The following is a 22,812-nucleotide window of genomic DNA, read 5'->3' on the forward strand; positions in this document are numbered from 1 at the left end:
ACCGGCGGGCCCCAGTGGCAATAAATTAGTAATACCAAAAGTTTACCTTGACTTGGAAGAGTTCCAGTGTTGTGTTGGAACGTCATAGCCAGCTAGCTAACATAGCATCCCTCTGTTTAAGCAGGGTGTTTCAGCAGGCTAAACTAGCTAGCTGCATTTGCTAGCTAAGTAAGTGAAACTGAAAAAGAATGACAATCTCTCTCTCTATTTCTCTCTTGCTTCTCCTTAATTTGGGAAGAAATTAATTTGTTCAAAACTGTTCAACTTTTGTCTTTCTCTCTCTTTGAGTCAACTACTCGCCACATTTTATACATTGCAGTGCTAGTTAGCTGTAGCTTATGCTTTCAGTACTAGATTCTTTCTCTGATCTTTTGATTGGGTGGACAACATGTCAGTTCAAGCTGCAAGAGCTCTGAAAGACTGGAGGACGTCCCCCGGAAGTTGTCATAATTACTGTGTAAGTCTATGGAAGGGGGTGAGAACCATGAGCCTCCTAGGTTTTGTATTGAAGTCAATGTACCCAGAGGAGGACGGAAGCTAGCTGTCCTCCGGCTACACCATGGTGCTGTTGAGGCTACTGTAGACCTTTGCAAAATAGTGTTTTAATCACATATTTGGTGACGTGATTATATTTAGTATAGTTTAACCCAAATGTATAACTTTTTTTAAAGGTTTTACAATTTAAATTTGTATGAAATTCACTGAGGAGGATGGTCCTCCCCTTCCTCCTCTGAGGAGCCTCCACTGCCATGAACACTCGGAAGTCGGCATATTTCCGAGTTCCCAGTTGTTTTAAATGCAACATTATAACCTAACCCTCCCTCATAGAGATCAATAACAAAGATTATGGATATACTGACAAGATGCAAGCTACTGCTACTCTGTTTATCTTATACCCTGTTGCCTAGTCCCCTTACCACTATACATATCTACTTCCATCACTCCAATATCCCTGCACATGTACATATTGTATTGGAACTGACTTTTTTAATATTTCCTGTATGCTTACTTACTTTATTGTGTATTTCATATTTCCTATTCTTATTTCTCGTGTCTTTTTTTTCTAGTAATACACTGTTATTGATTATTGCATTGTTGGGTTTTGAGTTTGCAAGAAAGGTATTTCACTGTACTGTGCATGTGACATTGAAACGAGATACATGTCTCTTCACCCTAACAATATGAGTCGTTGTCCACAAAGTGGCCGAGCGGGCTGTCTAGCTCCCGCCTATCATGTCTTTTGATTGGTGGATACATCACATTATAGTAATATTATTTTGAATATTTCATGAGGGTTGTTGACGTCAACCACCTGTATTCCATGGAGAGAGACGCAATGCTACTATGAATATGCATAGCAATCTTGAGACAATTCCGATATAGCGTGTTTTCTCAAAGTTGCTGGGATGTCACGTGTCGTACTTATATCAGTACACTAGTAACAACTTAAGCATTACGAAACTTCTCTTTGATCAATAAACCTCATGTAGCAAAGAAGCCATACATGTTTTTGTTGACCAAATTAGACACTCTCATTTACCTCCATACAAAAACTCATTGCTTAGTGGGCGAAGCAACAAAAAAAACGCCACCTATTGGAGGGAGACAGATTTTCCGCCGAGTTGGGCCTCTCTTCCTCTCTGGCAATAGGTAATGGCGTCTTTTTGTAGGCACCAACTCCGCAATGGTTCGTTGAACTAAGCCTACTGGGAAATATAGTTTTTGTAGGGTTTTTGGATAAATGCCCAAAATAAGGTATGTGGTAAACACAAGTTTAGGAGATTTTATACGTTTTGTTCAATTAGATAGCTAATTAAGATTAACGTCACTTTTTGTGAATTATTAAGCATTTTATGTAATTAAATAAAGCACACAAAGACTTCATCAATCATAAAGGTAATGTTAACTGACTGATATTATCTCATAGAACAAAACGGATAATATCTCCTAAACCTGTGTTAATCTCAGACCTTATTTTCGCTATATGTGCCAATAACCTATTCTTTCCCTATAGCAATGGCTGAACAAACCAGAGGTAGGCTAACTAATGTCCGGGTTTTAGGGCTACAAGCTGGCGAGCTCTATTGTCAAAGACAGTACAGTATGGTTTAGAAATTGTGCTATTGTTTTATCTCTGGCGAAACTAGATGGAACCAAAACTTTTACAAGCCCGCCCTCTCGTGACAAGTATGATAAAAAAAAACATGCACATGAACAGATCTAGATAACAGTAAGATATAAATAAAAACATAATGTAATTTAGCCTACGCACTATTGTACGGAACGCCGTTTGGGTCTTTGCGCGTAAAAGATACACGTCAAATAACACAATTCTATAAGCGCAACCATTAAGATTACTGTCAAAGCTGTACAATACCGCGTTGGTAATAAGGCATTATTTGTTCGACCGAATGTGAAAAAGTCTGTGTAAGCATTTGATATTAGATCAGGATCAAAAATGTTTGCAAATATCTTTGATACAGATGTTATCAGCAACTTAAGGGGTAACTAGCTAGCTTTAGCTTGGTACCTAGCTAGCACCAATGCAACCAGCCTGAAAACAATGAACAGTAGAAACTGCAGTCATTTTCAATATTCTTAGCAATGATTTAGGAACCATGTGAGTAAGTATTAGCTAGGTACCCACTTGTTGTTCTGCTATTGAAATAACTAGCTAGCCTGCTACTTAACCCTGTTGCCCAAAACTAACGTTAGAAGCATCCAGCTAGCTTTATCTAACTATTATACTATGTATGGCTTGACCGTACCGGGATATGTGTTGTGAAGCTAGCCACAATAAGGGTTAGCCACAATAGTGGAATTTGTGGCTAACTGGTGAAATCATGCCATATTTAGACTAATATTTAGACTTGATAATGTTAAACATGGTTGGAGTGTTGGAATGTGGAGCTATGAAATGGGGTGTCAGTCTACTCGGTGACACCCAGAGAAGACAACTGTGAAGAGTTTACGGAAATATTAGCGTCGTAGCTCATATTGCAGGACTTTGACTGTGGGAAATCACCTCCCCAGTCAGACTATGGTGCGTTTTGACATTCATATTGCACTGTACAGCCTTACCTAACGATTGGGGATCAATGAAATGGGGTATCAGTCTACTCAGTACCCAAGTACTTTTTCCCTAAAGTCCTCAAGAGTTATCAGGCTCCAAAACATCCACGTTGTATTATTTTTCCTCTGGAACAGTGTTCAATACAGATAGTAGGTTGACTGGTACAATAAATGTCGCTCAATTCACAGTTGTTTCAGAGTCCCGCAATAAGAGCTACGACGCTAATGTTCTCTGGGTGTCACGGAGTAGACTGATACCTCATGTCATTGATCCACAATCCATAGGTAAGGTTGTACCGTGAAATAAGTATGCCCCCAATGCAATTCTAAAGTATAATACATCCAGTGTGATTTCAACAGATTTTTGTCAAATTAAGAAATTATTGTATTTTGTTTTTATATAACAACATTCCAACCTCATTTAGCACGATCTATTCAATTATGGCATAATTCTACTATTTGTATTAATTTGTATTACTGTCAATTACATTTTATTTTGAAGGCTAACCGCAAAGTCCACTATTGTGGCTAATCCTTATTATGGCTAGCGTCACATAGATGGGTCCGACCACCATTAATCAAATAAGAACTATCTTATAAATCAGGGTAATTTTAGATGATGACACCTAGCAGCTACTTGATCTGTCCCCCTTAGCTAGCTAACTATAGCTATTGAAACAGATTGTCGTTTTGCTGTGTTTTTGGGGAAGAACATTGTTTGCGTCCATCAGCTAGCTAGATTTTCTACGATCAGCACTGTCCAGAGCTTGGTGAAGGGCAGGTGCGCGAGACAACTTTACCAGCAGCATAGCATCGGTATCGGTGAATCGTTGTGACATGAAATACGAGTGAGAGTGTAATCAATGTGTACTAACTACGTACAAAATTGATGAACGTGTTAAATTATTGTTTGACGTGGAGTCATATTCAGGTCCTGATTGGTCAACAAGCTTATTTGACGTGTCAAATAGTTTTATTTGAAGTGTATCTTAAAGACCCAAACGGCGTTCCATACTATGTATGGGCTATTATTTGTTGGCTATTATTTATGTTTATATCATTTATATAAATACATTGTAAAGAAATAAATATAAGTGGCAAATATCCATTTTAAACATGTACATTTCAAAATGTTCCTGTGCTTGTTAAATTCTAAGGTACGACTGCATATCATGCTATATATGTTTACAATAATTAATATAACATAATATTACCTTAAACGTATCATTTTTATACAAACATGTTTATTATCATAGGACGGATTTGCGACTGCGTGAGCTGCTATGAAAAAACAAAAGGGCTTTTTATTTGAGTGTAAGGGTATCAAAGACTCTGGTGTTATCAACCTGCTGCCACATATCAAATGGAATCAACAGTTCATGATTTTTTACCTTCACTTGAATGAATTCCATATCTCCAGGATGACTAATTTTGTACATCTCGTGTTTGCATTTTGCTTGGGAGCGGTGGCACCTGCTTTGAGCTACCCGGAGACAGCTTTCGCACGACCGGCTCAGCCCTGTCTTGCGCCCTTGCAATGGGAGGGCAGATCCGTCGAATACAACTACGACACTGGGCGAAATACACGGGCCTCGGTGTCGTATGATGCACAGAACCACCGAATAAGGCTTCTTCAACAGAATAAAAAACATACACCATGCCAGAAGTAAGCAGGCTACTTTGAAACATTCGTTTTTATTCATGAATAGCGTTTGTCCAACTGCTGAGGTCAAGTAAACAAAGCTTAGGTATTGTGGATACTGATGATATACCGATGATGGCCGCTATATCACACAAAATACATTTTGTGTGATATTGAACCTTTACCAAGATAATAAGACTATAAATGTTTTTATATTCATATTTTAAATAATAAGCATATGTGTTCTTTATGAACTAGAACTGATTTATGTTCAGACCTATGAGTCAGCATTGTTGCTGACCTTCGTGAAAGTAGCTGATCCAGTGCCCTGTTTTTGGATAAGCTCTCCGTACCCCTAATAGGCCAAAGTAAAACAAATGACAACAGCCAGAGCCAAAAGAGGAAAAGTGTTTTTCTCACAGCATAGATAGACCTTGAACAATAATCTATTTACTTGATTATTATCAATGATAATGCCGTAATGCAAAAGGCAATATAATAGGCCTAATGTTAAAGGACCAACCCTGCGGTTCTTATGTTGAATAGCTACTATTTACCTAGCTACAGTATGATTGATTCAAATCACATGCATTTTCTCCTATTATTACAAACTTGACATTTTAATATTTCCTTTGTTTTGCACTCACTCTCCAGATACTTTGAGTTTATCTACCTGTACAACAGTGGCCTGCTGTTCCAGATCGAGCAGAAGACGAAGCAGTGTTCTAAGATCCCCTTGACCCAGGCCTGGGACCCCTTTGACATCCCTATGAACTCCACCTATGAGGACCAGTACTTTATCGGTGGACCTGGAGACATGATCGAGGTGCAGGAGTGGTCAGATAGGAAACCATCCCGCAAAAGTAAGTACGTGCCTTTAAACAGGGTATGGTAGTAGGTTACAGGCGCACCGGTTTGTGCGTCAAGAACTGCAATGTTGCTGTATTTTTCACACTCAACAGTTTCCCGTGTGAATCAAAAATGGTCCACCACCCAAAGGACATCCAGCCAACTTGACACAACTGTGGGAAGCATTGGAGTCAACATGGGCCAGTATCCCTGTAGAACGCATTCGACGCCTTGTAGAGTCCATGTCCCGTCGAATTGAGGCTGTTCTGAGGGCAAAAGGGGGTGCAACTCAAGATTAGGGAGGTGTTCCTACACTCACTCCATTGTGTTACCAGGTGCTTGTAGAAAAACTGTATACTTAGAAGGAAGTGAAGGTCCCTGATGAAGGTCCATTGAAGACCAAAAAGTTGGTTTATAAATGTTTGGAAGCATCAAGCTCACCAGTGGGCTGGCAAACGCCATCTTAGTTAGAAGAAACAGGAAATGCCTCCTTGTTTACTTTTATTTTCTAATGTTCATATACAGAGCAATGTTAAATGCCCACACCAGTAGAAATCAACTTTTTCGAGATGAAAGACAATGGCCAGAGCTTACCCATAATGTTGCACAACGATTTAAGTCAACGACAACAATTTAAGTCAAAGTATGATATATTTGGGCTTGAGTGACAAATCCAAACTGCAAATCTGTGTGAATGTGGTGTCTTTTCCTATGATATACAAATCATTTTCCGCCTACATTTCGTTTCAGGGCTGGGTTTTATTTGAATGTTACCACCCACCAGCATGGCATTTTTTATTTTACCTTTATTTAACTAGGCAAGTCAGTTAAGAACAAATTCTTATTTACAATGATGGCCTAGGAACAGTGGTTTAACTGCCGTGTTCAGGGGCAGAAGGCCATTTTTTTTTACCTTGTCAGCTCGGGGATTCGATCTAGAAACCTTTCGGTTACTGGACCAACGCTCTAACCACTAGGCTACCTGCCGCCCCGATTATTATTAATCAGAAACACCTGTAAAGTTATTCTTCTTATCGACTCAGATGAACCAAACAGCCTTGTGTTTCACTTGGCCACCTGAGCAATGGAGCAAATTTAAAATAGGGGGTGCAAACGTATGTTTTTGCACCATTTTTTTTAACCAGAACATTATCATAATCCATTGGATAATTTATAACTGTTCACTTATTTCTTAGCTAGTCTGTTTAAAATAAAATAAAAAAATAAACAACTTTATAAATGTGTGATATGCTCCCCCATAGCCCCAAGATGAATGGTTTTGATCATTAAAGTTTTGTTTCACTATGTGCTCCATTGCAATTTATAGAAGATGCAAAAACTTTGGATATAACAATAGGCCAGTGTGGCAAAGTATTCCCTAAATCAATGCTTATGACATATCCAGCTCCAGAACCAGCCATAGAGCCAGTTAGCTAATATTTTGAATTCGGTGTAGTAAAAAAAAAAGCAACAACCGATAACATTAGCTAGCTAGATAATGTTAGCAAGATAGATAGCTAGATAAGGTTAGCATTCAAGCTAGCTTCACTGACAGCTTTCAGTTCCCTATTTGTTAATGTTTATCAACTCGATGTGAAAATTCTCATACCCAATTTGTGAATATGTATAAGTAGCCTTCATCATTCTTCGGTTGAACCTAAACATGTATTTCCTCTCTAGGACAGGAAATTGCAATGCAATAGTGGCGGCAACTTCCTCTGGGGTAGTCCGTTAAAGAGGAATTTCCCCTTGGCTCTGCCACGACATAGTCATTACTATATTAACAACATTACTTTTTTGTCAAAAACATCTACATTTTCCAAACCACAAGCTAGAAGAAGTACATTTTAATTTCACTGCTAGAATCGGAAAGTTTTGACTTCCTGTGTATTCGTCTGCTCATAGTGAACCGCAAAGTCCAGCATTCATAGCGAATGCAGATACCACCCCGTTAAGTAGATGGGGCATGCCCACAAACTTGCTTCATGCCGTTATTTACTTTGATCGACCAACACACAATAATCTCAGAACTTCTCTAGGTAATAAAAAAAATAAGTTTGTCATCATGCCGTATGCTGTTCTGGCTGCCTGTGCTAATTACAAACAAGTGCGGAAATTTGATATCTTTCACCATTCTACCTGCCAGAGATTTATCCCGATGCTGCCAGTGGTTTGCGGCTATCAAGAATGATGCTTACGGTGACCAAAGATTATCAGAGGGATTTTCAGGCTGAACGGATGGGGAATCCATTTTAGACGACAGCTGAGAAGAAACCATCGTATTCTCCCTTCACAATAAAACAGAAGATTCTCGATTAGAGGTAACGTAACGTTAACTGGACTAGGTAAATTAGCTAGCTAACGTTACAGTCCTGTATTGAACACTGAAAGCCATCAGCTAAATCATATAGCTAGCTATCTTTTGGATACACACTGTCATTCAATTTCGCCTATGCCATGGTAGTCACTACTAGACTGGTAGCTACCTTCAGGAGAGTAAACATGTTTGTTTGTTCATTCTATCTTTGACTAACGTTAGCTAACGTAAACTAGCTAACGTTAGCAAATAAGAGTAACTCAATCTGATAGTCAACAATTTCACCCATCTGGAAAAAACTCCATTACTAAAAATAGAATTGTCAATATAGCTAACTCACTGTATGTGTGTTGGTAATAATGATGAATGTGTATAAATTGTGTATGGTTGGTTAGTTGGTTTTCAGCTTGTGAGCAATCTTGCTGCCAATTTAGTCACGCTAACTAGCTAACAGCAAGCTCACAATATTGTCCATGTTAGGTGTGCTAAGCTAGCCAGTCTAATAGAGATCAATGAAATTAGTGGGGTGGTTAAATTGTGTATTGTTTTGTGTTTTGTTGTAGGTGGTACATAATATGATTCCACCATCCTGTGTTTCCAAACCCTAGCTCTGCACAAGGTGAAGGTAAGTTGTCAAAAAATATTTACAAGCAGATAGCTTAATTTACAGTAAGCATGGCATAAACATTAATTGGGTATTGTTTGTATGGGGTTACAGGTGGTTAGATGTAGCCTGAGGACCACAGAGTACCTTCCAGACCATGTAATAAATTTAGTCTACCTCTTTTCTTTTTGTACAACTCAAGTTATCTGGAATCCTTCCACGGGCCCTGCTGAAAAATACCCCAAAGTGGCAGAATTTTGGGTACACGAGCATGAGGGAGGGGACACACCTTGCGGTTGTGAAGCACAACAAGATTGTGGGACAAAAATGAGCAAGGGACACTTAAAGGTATAAAATTAAGATAATGACATAACCACCACATTCTTCTCTCTGCAGATAATCAAAAGACAATACAAAGACACGTCTACAAAAATCCCCTGCTATTATTTACAAGAATGATCCTCAATCTCCCATTCTCATCAATACATACTGTGTAAGAACTTCCCTCCTAAGACTTTTCACACCTTCTTCAGGCCCCCAGCCCATTCACTTTGTTGACTGATCGTTCCTCTGAAAAGCAGCTCCCAATGTCCCTCATTATCCCTACACTAGTCTCTCTAAACGTTTCAATCGGTTGAGACCTTTACCGACAAAGGCATTGCTCTACGTCCCTTCCACAAAAAGTGTAAAATGGTAACACCACAACCATTTCTTTCCAGGAGATGTGCAATACCAGCAAACCTTCTGCAAGAAGCCCAAAAAGTTGGTGGTTAAGGTCTACAAGCCCTACACACTTCGGGCAGTCTTATCCAGCTGGCTGTACACTACAGACGGGGCAAGACCATTCGCAACAAGCGCTCTACTTCCACAGCCCACCATGCCAAACACTATTGCCAGTGTACCGAAGTTGGATAAAGGACCATAAAATAAAAATAGATATTTTCTATCAATCCTTGAAATTTGTCTGCCTTTATGGATTCACAGAATATATTTAAATAAGCAGTACAGGGCTATATAGCATTAAACAGATGTTAGACATTCAGATATATCCAAATAATGTTTATTTGTCAATCTAATATACAGGGGAATGTACAATATTTAATGGCATCTAAAAAAGAGGACTCGGTATTCAACAAGAATGTTTTTGGTAACATACCCCCCAAAATACAGTGTAGTACAGTTCAGTGTGTCTCAGGTGTAGTAAAGTGCAGAGAACTGTAGCTACAGATTGTTACAACAGATGTTATTTAACCAAAGATTTTTGGTGTGCATTACTGGGATTTACAGGATGGGTACTGTTTGGTGTAGCTTGGGAAATGTTCGACCAACCTTAGCTTGGCAATGCTGTTTTCGTCCTCGATTTGTGGGAACAGAAGCCTCAAAATGTCTGTTCTGTTAGAAAATGCTTCGTTATTAAAATCAATACTTTTCAAATTGTATTTGTCACATGCGCCGAATACAACAAGTGTAGGCCTTATCGTGAAATGCTTATAAGCCCATAACCCACAATCCAGAAACATTTGCTAAATAAAATAGTAATAAAATAATAGCAGATAACAATTGATCGAGACAGGTGCGTGTCCACCCTAAAGTACTGCATGTCATGATGACATACACCAGTCTCGATCAATAAGAGAATAATTTAAATAGACAAGATGGCGACGTACACATGGTTGGATTACTTGATGGAGCAAAATCAGTATTTACTTTAATAACTGAGCATTTTCTGAATTCAAACTGACCCCCTGCGAATGGACATGGATATTTTATGAGACTTGTGTTTCCACGAATTGAGAACGAAGACCGCAAGGTTGGTAGAAAATTCTGTGCTACACCAAACAGTACCTATTCTGTAACTCGCACTAAGGGATACCAAAATGTTTTGGTTAAATCACATTATCTGGTGGAACAATCTGTAGCTAAGAGAACTGGTGATCAGCAGATGATGGGAGAGGTGGTCATGATGGAATTGCCATTCCAAAGAAACATACAGTAAGTTCAGGGAACACTTGTAGGTGGAGTGTTGTCATGATCAAACTGCCATTCAGCTCCTCTTGAGTCATCTTCTGCTTGAAATCTGACATAATGTCCAATCCATCAAGAGGGATATATTTTACAGGATACAGTTCTGCTACAATGACACACGCAGGCAAATTAATTATGTTTCTCTCCAAAAATCCACTCCAAGAAGAATCCCAGGCACCACACGGTATGGTCTGTAAGACAAAAAATATATTATAAATTAGACATTGCACAATTTGAACGACAGTTGAACTGTGCCAGCATAACAACATTTGGGTAGACTAGTTGAACATGCATACATGTGCATAGGCACAGAGATTACATTTAGAACAATATCTAGCCTAATAGAAATAAATATGGCGTGACCCTCAACCTTTGCACAGTGACCAGATCAAACAACTGTACCGAAGTAGGTAGGCTGACAGTATCAAGCTACAGTCATGTCTAACAGGCATGCTTAGGAAAATCAGTTTTTGAGATTTACAACTGTTAAATTATATTTATTATTATTATGTATTATTGTTTCTCCTCACTGTTAGCTAGCTAGTAAACCTAACTAGCTTAGTTGCTGGATAGCTAATAATTGTTATTTACATCTGTTTGGAATCCTATCTTGCATCATGCCTATAAATTTGTGATTTTGAAATGCATCCACGGTGATAATCATAACCAATGTCAACCCTCATCAATTATGTTACATAGCTAGCTAGTAAAACTATTTAAAGTTGCTGATGTTACACGTTTGCTAAAAAGTTACAAATGGGAGGCCTGGTGCATAGTAACAAGTTAGCAGGTGCCAGGCTAACTAGCTAGCAAACTCCAGTCATGTACTAACGTTTGCTGGTAAACCTAGCTTTAGGTGGCTGGTTGTAATGTTATAGCTTGCTGTTTAGTAGCCATATCTACGACTAAAAAGAGAAGAGCTTTTACAATGGAGATACAATAGAGCTCCGACTTTAATGCCTCTTCTATTTATAGTCATAGATATGGCTACCTGTAGTTGTTTAGCAAATTTTGTCATCTAAACCCAGCAAAAAAAGAAACGTCCCTTTTTCAAGACCCTGTCTTTCATAGATAATTCGTAAAAATCCAAATAACTTCACAGATCTTCATTGTAAAGGGTTTAAACACTGTTTCCCATGCTTGTTCAGTGAACCATAAACAATTAATTAACATGCACCTGTGGAACGGTCGTTAAGACACTAACAGGCAATTAAGGTCACTGTTATGTTTGTTCCTTGTATAATGACAAACCGGGGCATAGGTTTAACTACTTTTAATGAACATATACTTGAGCTAGAAAACTCCTAGTTTAGCCATGCAAGGCATTCTTAAACCACCTGCCCCCCCATGGCCTGCTGGGTAATGTAGCCTAAATGTTATTAACACATAACAACACATCTTCCTTCCTTTAAAAGAAAACTACACTGCTCAAAATAATAAAGGGAACACTAAAATAACACATCCTAGATCTGAATGAATTAAATAATCTTATTAAATACTTTTTTCTTTACATAGTTGAATGTGCTGACAACAAAATCACACACAAATAATCAATAGAAATCCAATTTATCAACCCATGGAGGTCTGGATTTGGAGTCACACTCAAAATTAAAGTGGAAAACCACACTACAGGCTGATCCACCTTTGATGTAATGTCCTTAAAACAAGTAAAAATGAGGCTCAGTAGTGTGCATAACACACAATTTCTTTCCCCCAAATATTATAAAAACATTTTTATTTTTACATTGCTCTCATCACTTAAGGGGCAATAAACATATTCTGATGTATTATTTTTTTCAACTAAATATAGTCTGTCCAACAATACTCTATTGTGGCTCTATTTCTTTTCACATAAACAAAACATTCAGTCCAGGTGCCCCTTTTAATTTTTTTTTAGCAATTCTCATTAAGCCTTTCAGGGGCTCTGACGGTCCTTTTTGGTCATTCTGCTGAAGTGCTTCCTGAAACAGTTGGACAGTGTTGTCAGTCAGGGTGTTCTGACTGAATTGTCCATTGCTAAATGCATTTGACGCTTCAGCAGTATCCTCCTGAGTCCCTTGAGTGAATGGCTGAAGCCTTAGATCCACTCTGTTTCGTCTCAGTTGTGATCCATGCTCCGTTTGGATCTCATAGGATCGCGGTGCAACTTCTCTCTGCACACACCCTTGCTGCATCCAGGTTCCTGTAGTGATGTCTCGGAGTCGTACATGATCTCCAGGTTTCAGTTCAGGTAAGTGTCTTGCACTTTCGTCGTGTCGCTGTTTTTGTTTGTCTTTCTGTTTTTCCTTCGCGAGTTTGACTTTGTGAGCACCTCTGGGTGTTAGCAAGTCCTCATGGATGGGTAGGTTGGTACTGATGCGACGTCCTATCAACATTTGTGGGTGTTAGCAAGTCCTCATGGATGGGTAGGTTGGTTCTGATGCGACGTCCCATCAACATTTGTGCAGGTGAAAGTCCGTTCTGCAGCAGTGCGCTGTGGTAGATCATCAGATTTTTAAGGAAATCCTTCTTTCCATTGTGTGCCTTTTTCATCAGACCTTTGACAATTTTGACTGAACTCTCTGCTAAGCCGTTAGACCTTGGGTAGTTGCGGCTGGAGGTGTTGTGTCGAAATCCCCAGTTGTTAGCAAATGATCGGAATTCGGAACTTGAGAACTGCGGGCCATTGTCCGAGTACAGTTCAGACGCAACCCAATGTCTTGCAAAGACTGATTTCAGGTAGGTGATTATAGCTTTGCTGGAGGTAGTTGGCAGTGTTGCTACTTCAGGGTAGTTTGAGTAGTAGTCGGTAACAACAATGTGACTTTTGCCATTGCAGTCAAAAAGGTCAACTCCAACTTTGTAGTAGGGTCTGTTGGGTACTGGATGAGGCATTAGCGGCTCTGCTTGCTGCTTTGGCCTGTAGGTCAAACACAGTTCACATTAAGCAGTGGTCTGGCTGATTTCCTGGTTCAATCTTGGCCAGTACATTACTTCTCGTGCTCGTCGTTTGCATTTTTCCTCACCCAAGTGGCCGTCGTGTATTTTCTGTAGCATTTCTTTGCGTAGTGTCATGGGAATGACAAGCTTGTTGCCTTTGAACACTATGTCATCCACAACGGTGAGCTCTGCTCTGCACATCCAGTAATCATGTATTCTCCTTGGACAGTTGTTTTTCTGTGCGGGCCAACCTATCAGTGTTTCTTTCAACTCTGTCATTGTTTGGTCAGCTGCAGTCTCTCTTTTGATCTGCTCCATTCTCTCAGAAGACACAGGAAGTGATGCTACGATCATGTCAACATAGGCCTGAATCTCAGTGTTTTTCTTTGTCGAAGCTCTTTCTTGTCGACTGCTCGAGAAAGAGTGTCGGTGGCGAACATGAACTTTCCCGGGGTATAGATCATCTTCACATCATACTTTTGCAGTCGGATCAACATTCTCTGGATTCTCATTGGACAATCATTCAGTGGCTTAGACATGATTGACACCAATGGTCTGTGGTCGGTTTCTACTTTGAAGTCTCGTCCGTAGACGTATTGGTGAAAGCTTTAGCAAGCGTATGTGCTTACCAGTAGTTCTTTCTCTATTTGTGCATACCTTGTCTCTGCGCTAGTCAAGGCTCTGGACGCATAAGCGACGGGTTGCCATGTGTTGTCATGCTGTTGCAGAAGAACTGCTCCCAGGCCAAACTGTGACACATCTGCAGAAATCCTTGGGGTTTTCTCTGGATCATAGAACCTGAGCACTGTCTCTTCTATGATTGTCTTTTTTAGGTTTTTGAAGCAGTTTTCCTGTTCATGGGACCATTCCCATAAATTTTTCTGTTCCAGAAGACATCTGAGTGGAGCGGACTGTGCTGACAGTTGAGGTATGAACTTTGCAAGGTAGGTGATCATGCCCATGAAGCGTCTCATGTCGTCCTTGTCTTTCGGGCGCTCCATGTTGTTGATGGCTGATGTGTTCCTCGGGTCTGGTTTTACTCCATCCTCTGAAAGTATGTTTCCCACGAAGGTAAGTGTTTTCACACCAAACTCGCATTTGTCCTTGTTTAGTTTTAGGTTGACTTTCCGTGTCAGGTCCAGCACTTGTCTCACTCTCGTGTCGTGTTCTTCTTTTGTGGACCCACAGACGATGATGTCATCCATCATGGTCTCCACTCCAGAAATGTGCTCGAAGATCATGTGGATTGTCTTGTGGTAGACCTTTGGCACTGAGAGAATCCCATATGGTAGACAAAGAAATCTGTACCTGCCCTCAGGTGTGTTGAATGTGCTTAGCCTTGAGCTTGCATCGTCTAGCTTCATTTGCCAGAATCCTGATGAGGCATCAAGCTTACTGAACCACTTTGCTCCAGCAAACTGCAACATTATCTCTTCTCTGGTTGGCAACTTGAAATGCTCTCTCTTGATTGCTTTGTTGAGATCTCTCGGGTCCAGACATCCTGAGATCGCCCTTCTTTTTCACCACAATAACCAGTGAGCTTACCCAGTCTGTAGGTTCATCCATTTTTGTGATGACGTCCATCTTTTCCATGCGTCCGAGTTCCTCCTTGAGCTTTATCCTCAGTGCGTATGGAACTTTTCTGCATGCATACACAACTGGAGTAATTTTGTCATCAGTACATATTTTGTGTTCTCCTGGTAAACATCCAAGACCCTCAAACACATCCTCATACTCAACCAGTAATGATTCTTGGTCATTTTCAGTCTGTGATGTCACTACATACACTCTTTTCAACAAATTGAGCTTTTCACATGAAATTTATTCCTAGAATAGGCTGTACACTTTTTTGTACGATCAGCAGCTGTGCTCTGAACTGTTTTCCTTTGTGCTGTAAAGTTACTATGCAGCTTCATTTGACTGGTACGTTCTCCCCAGTATAACCAGTAACGTTCAATTTCACCGGGTGTATTTTGCTCTTCACCTTCAGTGTTTTGTAGTCATCCAGCGACAACAGGTTTACCTGTGCTCCAATATCAAGCTTGAATGGTATTATAGTTTCATTCACAGTCAATGGCACAATCCATTCAGCTTTTACTGCATTGCATATTTCCACAGAATCAACAAATAATTCTTCAATCTCCTCCTTGACTGTGTGAACCTTTTACTTTGTAACCTCAGCTTTGTAGCATTTTGAGAAATTATTATTTTTCCCACAGTTGTTACATGATTTTCCATATGGAGGGCAATTTTTTGGCTTGTGGGATAAATCCACATTTTCCACATGTAGTGTTTTGATTTCTCTCTTTTGCTTGTTTTTGTTTTGTAAGGCGTTGTGTGTGTGTGTGTGTGTGTGTGTGCGTGTGTGGTGCTCCTCTCTTTATTGCATGCACTGACGTCTCATCCCTGCACAGCTCTTTAGCTTGTGCTCTGGTGGTTTCAGCTGCTCGACACATATTCACTGCTTTATCCAAAGTTAAATCTTGCTCATGCAGCAATCTCTCCTTGAGTCCATTATCAAGTATGCCACAGACTATCCTGTCTTTCACTAGTGAGTCTTTCAGATTTTCAAATTCACACGTTTTGCTCAGTGTGTTCAGCTCAACCAAATACTGGTAAAAACTGACTCCCAGATTCTGATCATGAGAGAAACTTGCATCTCTCAAGCGTGACGTTCTGGCTTGGTACAAAGTATCAACCAAAAGTACCAACCTCAAATTTAGCCATTAGCAGAGTCCATGTCAAGTTTGCATCATCTTGCTGAAAGTTATTGTAAATGTCCAATGCATCCTCTCCAATAACATGCAGAAAAATGGAAGCTTTCAATTTGTCATCTCCCCCTGCTCCACTGGCTGCTAGGTAGATATTGAATCTCTGCTTGAAGCGTTTCCAATTGTCAGCTAGATTGCCTGTTAACTGCATAGGAGTAGGAGAACTAAGTCTATCCATGACGGAGAACAGGAAGGGTGTCAATTTCTCTTATTTCAGTATGTTGCTTGTCAACAGATTCCAATGCAGCCTCGCTCTCGCTGCTGTCACTCTCGCTGCTGCGGCTCGTTGCCCTCGCTCTTGCAAGCTAGCATCTTCGACTACTCATGACACTTGACTTGTGGTAGAATGTTCAATTTTCGTTGCAGAAATTTGCCGAGTTACTTCTTTATTTTCTCTGTCTCGTCATAGCGACTACCAATCTGACACAATGTTATGTTTGTTCCTTGTATAATGACAAACCGGGGCGTAGGTTTAACTACTTTTAATGAACATATACTTCAGCTAGCAACTGCCTGAGTTACACCAGGAATGCACAATCTGTCCATCAGTGCTCAAACTGTCCGCAATAGACTGAGAGAGGCTGGACTGAGGGCTTGTAGGCCTGTTGTAAGGCAGGTCCTCACCAGACATCACCGGCAACGACGTCGCCTATGGGCACAACCCCACCGTTGCTGGACCAGACAGGACTGGCAAAAAGTGCTCTTCACTGACGAGTCGCGGTTTTGTCTTACATGGGGTGATGGTCGGATTTGTGTTTATCGACGAAGGAATGAGCGTTACACCGAGGCCTGTACTCTGGAGCAGGATCGATTTGGAGGTGGAGGGTCCGTCATGGTCTGGGGTGGTGTGTCACAGCATCATAGGACTGAGCTTGTTGTCATTGCAGGCAATCTCAATGCTGTGTGTTACAGGGAAGACATCCTCCTCCCTCATGTGGTACCCTTCCTGCAGGCTCATCCTGATATGACCCTCCAGCATGACAATGCCACCAGCCATACTGCTCGTTCTGTGGGTGATTCCTGCAAGACAGGAATGTCAGTGTTCTGCCATCGCCAGCGAAGAGCCCAGATCTCAATCCCATTGAGCACGTCTGGGACCTGTTGGATCGGAGGGTGAGGGCTAGGGCCATTCCCCCCTGAAATGTCCGGGAACTTGCAGGTGCCTTGGTGGAAGAGTGGGTAACATCTCACAGCAAGAACTGTCAAATCTGGTGCAGTCCATGAGGAGGAGATGCACTGTAGCTCTTAATGCAGCTGGTGGCCACACCAGATACTGATTGTTACTTTTGATCCCCCCCTTTGTTCAGGGACACATTGTTCCATTTCTGTTAGTCACATGTCTGTGGAACTTGTTCAGTTTATGTCTCAGTTGTTGAATCTTGTTATGTTCATACAAATATTTAGACATGTTAAGTTTGCTGAAAAATAAACGCAGTTGACAGTGAGAGGACCTTTCTTTTATTGCTGAGTTTAGATTAGCTGGGTACCTACCTAAGTCAGCAAACATAAAAATGATTTAATTTCCCCCCCACTGTAACACAGTGTTAGCTAGCAACACACAATATGGGTTTCAGTAGATAAATGAAAGTTATTTTGTCAGCTTGTATATTTAGCAATGAGTCCGCTGAACATAGGAACATCACTGAAAGACATCCAATAGCTCTACTGAACAAGGACAACCATATCTACACACACAATGGCATGATGAAAACAAGCCCAGATTCCCCCAGGGTGAAAATCCCCTTTATTAAGGGTGTTCAGTGCAAAGTGCTTGTCAGAAGATGACAAGCAACTTATTTCAAAAGGTCAACGGCATCATGTGAGTCACAATGGTCAACACAGATTTTGTCCACTTGACCCCTGGTGGCGATTTCCTAGTTGTCTTGCTGCAAATTGGCTCTTGGTGAAATGGGATCGTTTTCACCACTCTGAGAATACAGACCCTTGCAAAGTTTCCTATTTGTATGTTGTGATGTCTAACTCACAATTGTGCATTATTGTGGAAAATATCCATGTGCATAGTGTTTTTTCAAGTATACATTTTAAGGGATTTTCAGATTTTATTGAAAATAAAGTCATGGAGGTTGTCAAAGGGCAGTTGGCCAGATTCAAACATATGCAGACACTGTAGATATGTGTCAAATGCTGCGCCAGTACTGCAAGACCAACTAGGCCACTTTGTGACTGTTTGACTTCTTAAATCATGTAGAACTGACCACCGAGTCACAGCCTTGCCATGGACTGATTCACGTGTGTGTGTGTGTGTGTGTGTGTGTGTGTGTGTGTGTGTGTGTGTGTGTGTATGGGGAGGGGAAGCTCATGTTTTGAACCTATGGTATTCTATGTAGACACAACAGCACATTTTAATGTACAAATTTCCCCTCGGGGACAATAAAGTAAATCCTAATCCTACCCCTTCCTGCTACACCAGATGAGGCGTGGGTGGGTGTCTACACAGTGAAGGACTGCTACCCTGTCCAGGAGACCTACGCCAGGAACAGCAGCATCACTACCTCTACCCGCTTCTTTGACCTCCAGCTGGGCATCAGCGACCCGGAAGTCTTCACACCGCCCAGCAGCTGCCAGTCGGCCCGCCCAGAGAGGATGGGCTCCGATTGCTGAGGCCTTCACCTTTCCCCTTTGACCCCATGCTCTTTGACCCCATGCTCTCAGTTTTCACATTTCCCCCACTTTACATTTTTTTATTGAACCTTTATTTAACTAGGCAAGTCAGTTCAGAACTAATTCTTATTTTACAATGATGGCCTACCCCGGCCAAACCCACCTCTAACCCGGATGCCGCTGGGCCATTTGTGCACCGACCTATGGCACTCCCGATCACGGCCGGTTGTGATACAGCCCGGGATTGAACCAGGGTGTGTAGTGAAGCCTCTAGCAGTGAGATGCAGTGCTTTAGACTGCTGTGCCACTCGGGAGCCATAAATGGGGGAGGAGAAGCTGATCCTAGATCTGTACTCAGGGGAACGTCACCCCGGAGGACTACATCATCTAACGGGAATGTCCATTGTCTAAAATGGCTTCCTCTCCTTGCCTAATTTTATTAATTCATTTGTCAGGGACCATGCACAACAAATGTTGCACCAGATTTAGCTACATATCCAATTTTGATTTGTGGTCTCCTTGACTCTTTTCCTTAATTTACACCCATCTTGTCTTTTTAGACCAATGCAAGAAATGAAGGAGAAGAGCTGAGGAGAAGAAGCCCCTTTGGACTATTGAAATACACCCCTGTTCTCTCAGCATTAAGCTACATGGTGATGGTAGAGCCAATTTAGATGTAGCAGTTACAGGAGCAGGTCCAACATGGTCCTGGAAGACCACCATATCGGCACCAAATCAGCACAATTTCCATTTCCATTGACGAAGTATCTTGACTAATAACATGTCTTGAACATGGTTTATAAAAGCCATTGAAAAAGAGTGCTACCAACTTGTGCCAGTTTAGGTGTAGGTCCAACTGTCCCGGCATCCCGGTTAGAGGATGTAGAATGACCAGCAGGAGACAGGGAGACAAGGCACACTTTATTACCAAACACACACACATGGCAAACGGGAAGAGGAGACTATTTGTAGTTTAAGTGTTGTAGTGGTTGTCTACAAGAGAAGAGCATGTATTACATAATGGCATTACAGCCTAATGACTATGTAATAGCAATGAGAATGACACGTGTACTATAATGGTCAGGTATTAGCATAGGCTAATGTGGTACACAGTAGGACACAATAGTACACTATGGACAGAGCTACTAGCATGTATTGTATTAGCAGCTAGGCTAACAGTATGGCTTACAAAGAGAAGCTTGTAGCAGCCAACAAATGTAGTACACATGACAGTATATACAGGTGGGCTAGCATAGTATACAATTAGTGGCTAGCATATATAAGATATACAAGAAAAGCTAGCATGCTAGGTTAGCAGGCCACAGGCTGTGGGTAGTAGCACACAGTATATACAGTGTAGGCTAGCACACTAGGCTAGTAGGCTATAGGTACAGCATTATGTACAGTAGGGATGAGTTTGCATTAGGGTTAGTAGTTAGCATGCGATTTGGCTAACAATGGACATCTTGGTAGAGGCTACGATTCGTATGAGGAAGCGACCGGATGTTATGACGTCACCGGTAGGCCATTTTAGGTGAGTAACTAGAAGGACTAACTGGTAGCCATCTTGGGTTCCATAACAACAATGAAGGGATTACTCATCATGACCTGGATACTGTACTGTAGCCAGAACTATGCCAAGTGGGTAGATAACTTGTTTTATGTTACATGGGATTGCAGACAGAAGTAATCCTGACATATAACTACTAATGAAACGTGTAAGCATATAATACCATAATAATATCAGCCTATAACATGTAAACAGATGTTTTGTAGTGATTCTTATGTTGAAAATGTAAAGAATATTTGCTCCTCTGGTGTGTAATGAGGAGCAACCAGATGCTGAATTTGACATATTTATTAATTTGCTTGTTCCAGTTACTAATAAGCATGCACCCATTAAGAAAATGACTGTAAAAACTGTTCTCTGTGGCTTGATGAGGAACTGAAAAATATTATGGTTGAGAGGGATGAGGAAAAAAGAATGGCCAATAAGTCCGGCTGCACAGCCTATTCGCAAACATACTGTACATTAAGAAATCATGTGACTAAACTGAACAAAATAAGAAGAAACTGTACTTTGAAACAAAGATAAATAATATAAAGAATGATAATGAAAAGATTTGGAGCACCTTAAATGAAATTTGGGGCAAAAAGGCAACCTTGGCTCCATCATTCATTGAATCAGACGGCTCATTCATCACAAAACCCACTGATATTGGCAACTACTTCAATGATTTGTTCATTGACAAGGATAGCAAACTTAGGCATGACAGGCCAACATCAAATTCTGAACCTACACATCCATGCATAACTGACTAAATTATGAAAGACAAGCAATGTAATTTTGAATTCCGTAACTTGAATGTGGAAGAGGTGAAAAAATTGTTGTCTATCAACAATGACAAGCCACCTGCGTCTGACAACTTGGACGGAAAATTACTTAGGGTGATAGCGGACGATATTGCCACTCCTATTTGCCATCTCTTCAATCTAAGCCTAAAGGAAAGTGTGTGCCCTGAGGCCTAGATGGAAGCAAAAGTCATTCCGCTACCTAAGAATACTAAAGCACCCTTTACTGGTTCAAACAGCCAACCAATCAGCCTGTTACCAACCCAAAGTAAACTTTTTGAAAAAAATGGTGTTTGACCAGATACAATGCTATTTCACAGTAAAAATAATAATTATTTGGTCTCTTCACAGTCCCCAAATCCAGAACAAATTATGGGAGGTGCACAGTACTACATAGAGCCATGGCTACATGGAACTCTATTCCACATGAAGTTACTCATGCAAGCAGTAAAATTAGATTTTAAAAAACCAGATAAAATACACCTTATATGTGAAGACACACACAGGCACAGACATATAGATACACTCACACATGATAACATACGCACACTATACACACATGTACACGTGTGCATTTTATGTCGTAGATATATGGTAGTAAAGTAGTGGACTGAGGGCACACACATAATGTGTTGTGAAATGTATTGTAATGTTTTTAAAACTGTATAACTGCCTTAATTGTGCTGGACCCCAGGAAGAATAGCTGCTGCCTTCGAATTAATTTGGGAAGGGTCCATAAGTGTGTTGAGGTGGAGGACAGATAGGTGGTTGGCCGAAGCCTTAAGGGAGGAACATATTTTTTTGTATATGACAGTAAAACATTCTTGTGACACAAATTTGTTGGCCCCTTCAATTCTTACACATTTTCTCATAAAACATATATGCCAACACTCAGCCGCTAAGAAAATGTGCTTAACTACTAAACTTAAAACCAATCAGAACTCCCGTACATACCCCTCGTGATGAAGGCTATGCTTCTGTCTATGATGTAAACAGCCTCTTGTGAAAACGTGAGCTGCTGTCTGATGAAGAGGAACATACATAGCTAGCGAGCTCCCAGACTGAAAAAAGATAAATATCTGTTTTTGAGTGCACTTGAAATATGTAGCATGCAATAAGAATTGTCTTGATGATATGAAGACAATTTAGCCAATTTATTGAAAGCTAGCCAATGTCACAGACTAGCCTACTGTAAATGTCAACTTGTTTTTCATTAGCCATCTCTCTGTCAGTTAATTAAATTGTTGAATCATGTTTTGGCATGATTATACAGTATGTCTCATTTCAAGTAACTAGCTGCAGGCTTAAAGAAACATATACTTTGCATAGAAACCCAAATAAAAGCATGTAGATAGAAAGATGTGTGTGTGTCATGTATGCTAGAATGAGGGTTTAAAAGCGACAGCTGCATATTAGCCAATACATATGGCATAGCCTACACATAAAGCATACCTTGTAATACAATCTTTTCTAAAAACAGTTGTACAATGTGCTCTGCAATAAGATAACTAGAGTTTGATTTGTAAACCAGATGAGTTCTCAAATAGCATCTGCCAAATACCATGGTGGGCATGCATAATGTGGATGCTTTGGAATATAAGGTACAGAGAATGATAAAGAGCCTGTAGGATTATAGAAA

The 22,812-nt window shown here is 40.5% G+C and overlaps 1 long non-coding RNA gene across 2 annotated transcripts; it reads left to right on the top strand.

The window, feature by feature from the left end:
- Nucleotides 1–1,964: 1,964 nt before the first annotated feature.
- Nucleotides 1,965–22,531, top strand: LOC106568637 (mammalian ependymin-related protein 1). Of its 2 annotated transcripts, XR_006758705.2 has the most exons (6): nt 1,965–4,738; nt 5,369–5,577; nt 7,710–7,884; nt 8,444–8,505; nt 8,687–8,832; nt 9,204–18,620. It is a non-coding gene; the product is annotated as a mammalian ependymin-related protein 1 (long non-coding RNA). The 2 variants fall into 2 exon arrangements; XR_006758704.2 differs by lacking the exons at nt 7,710–7,884; nt 8,444–8,505; nt 8,687–8,832; nt 9,204–18,620 and adding an exon at nt 18,631–22,531 and having other exon boundaries at nt 4,272–4,738.
- The last annotated feature ends 281 nt before the right edge of the window (nt 22,532–22,812 follow it).

The sequence above is a fragment of the Salmo salar genome, chromosome 14, assembly GCF_965601325.2.
Source record: "Salmo salar chromosome 14, fSalSal1, whole genome shotgun sequence".
NCBI lineage: Eukaryota > Metazoa > Chordata > Actinopteri > Salmoniformes > Salmonidae > Salmo > Salmo salar.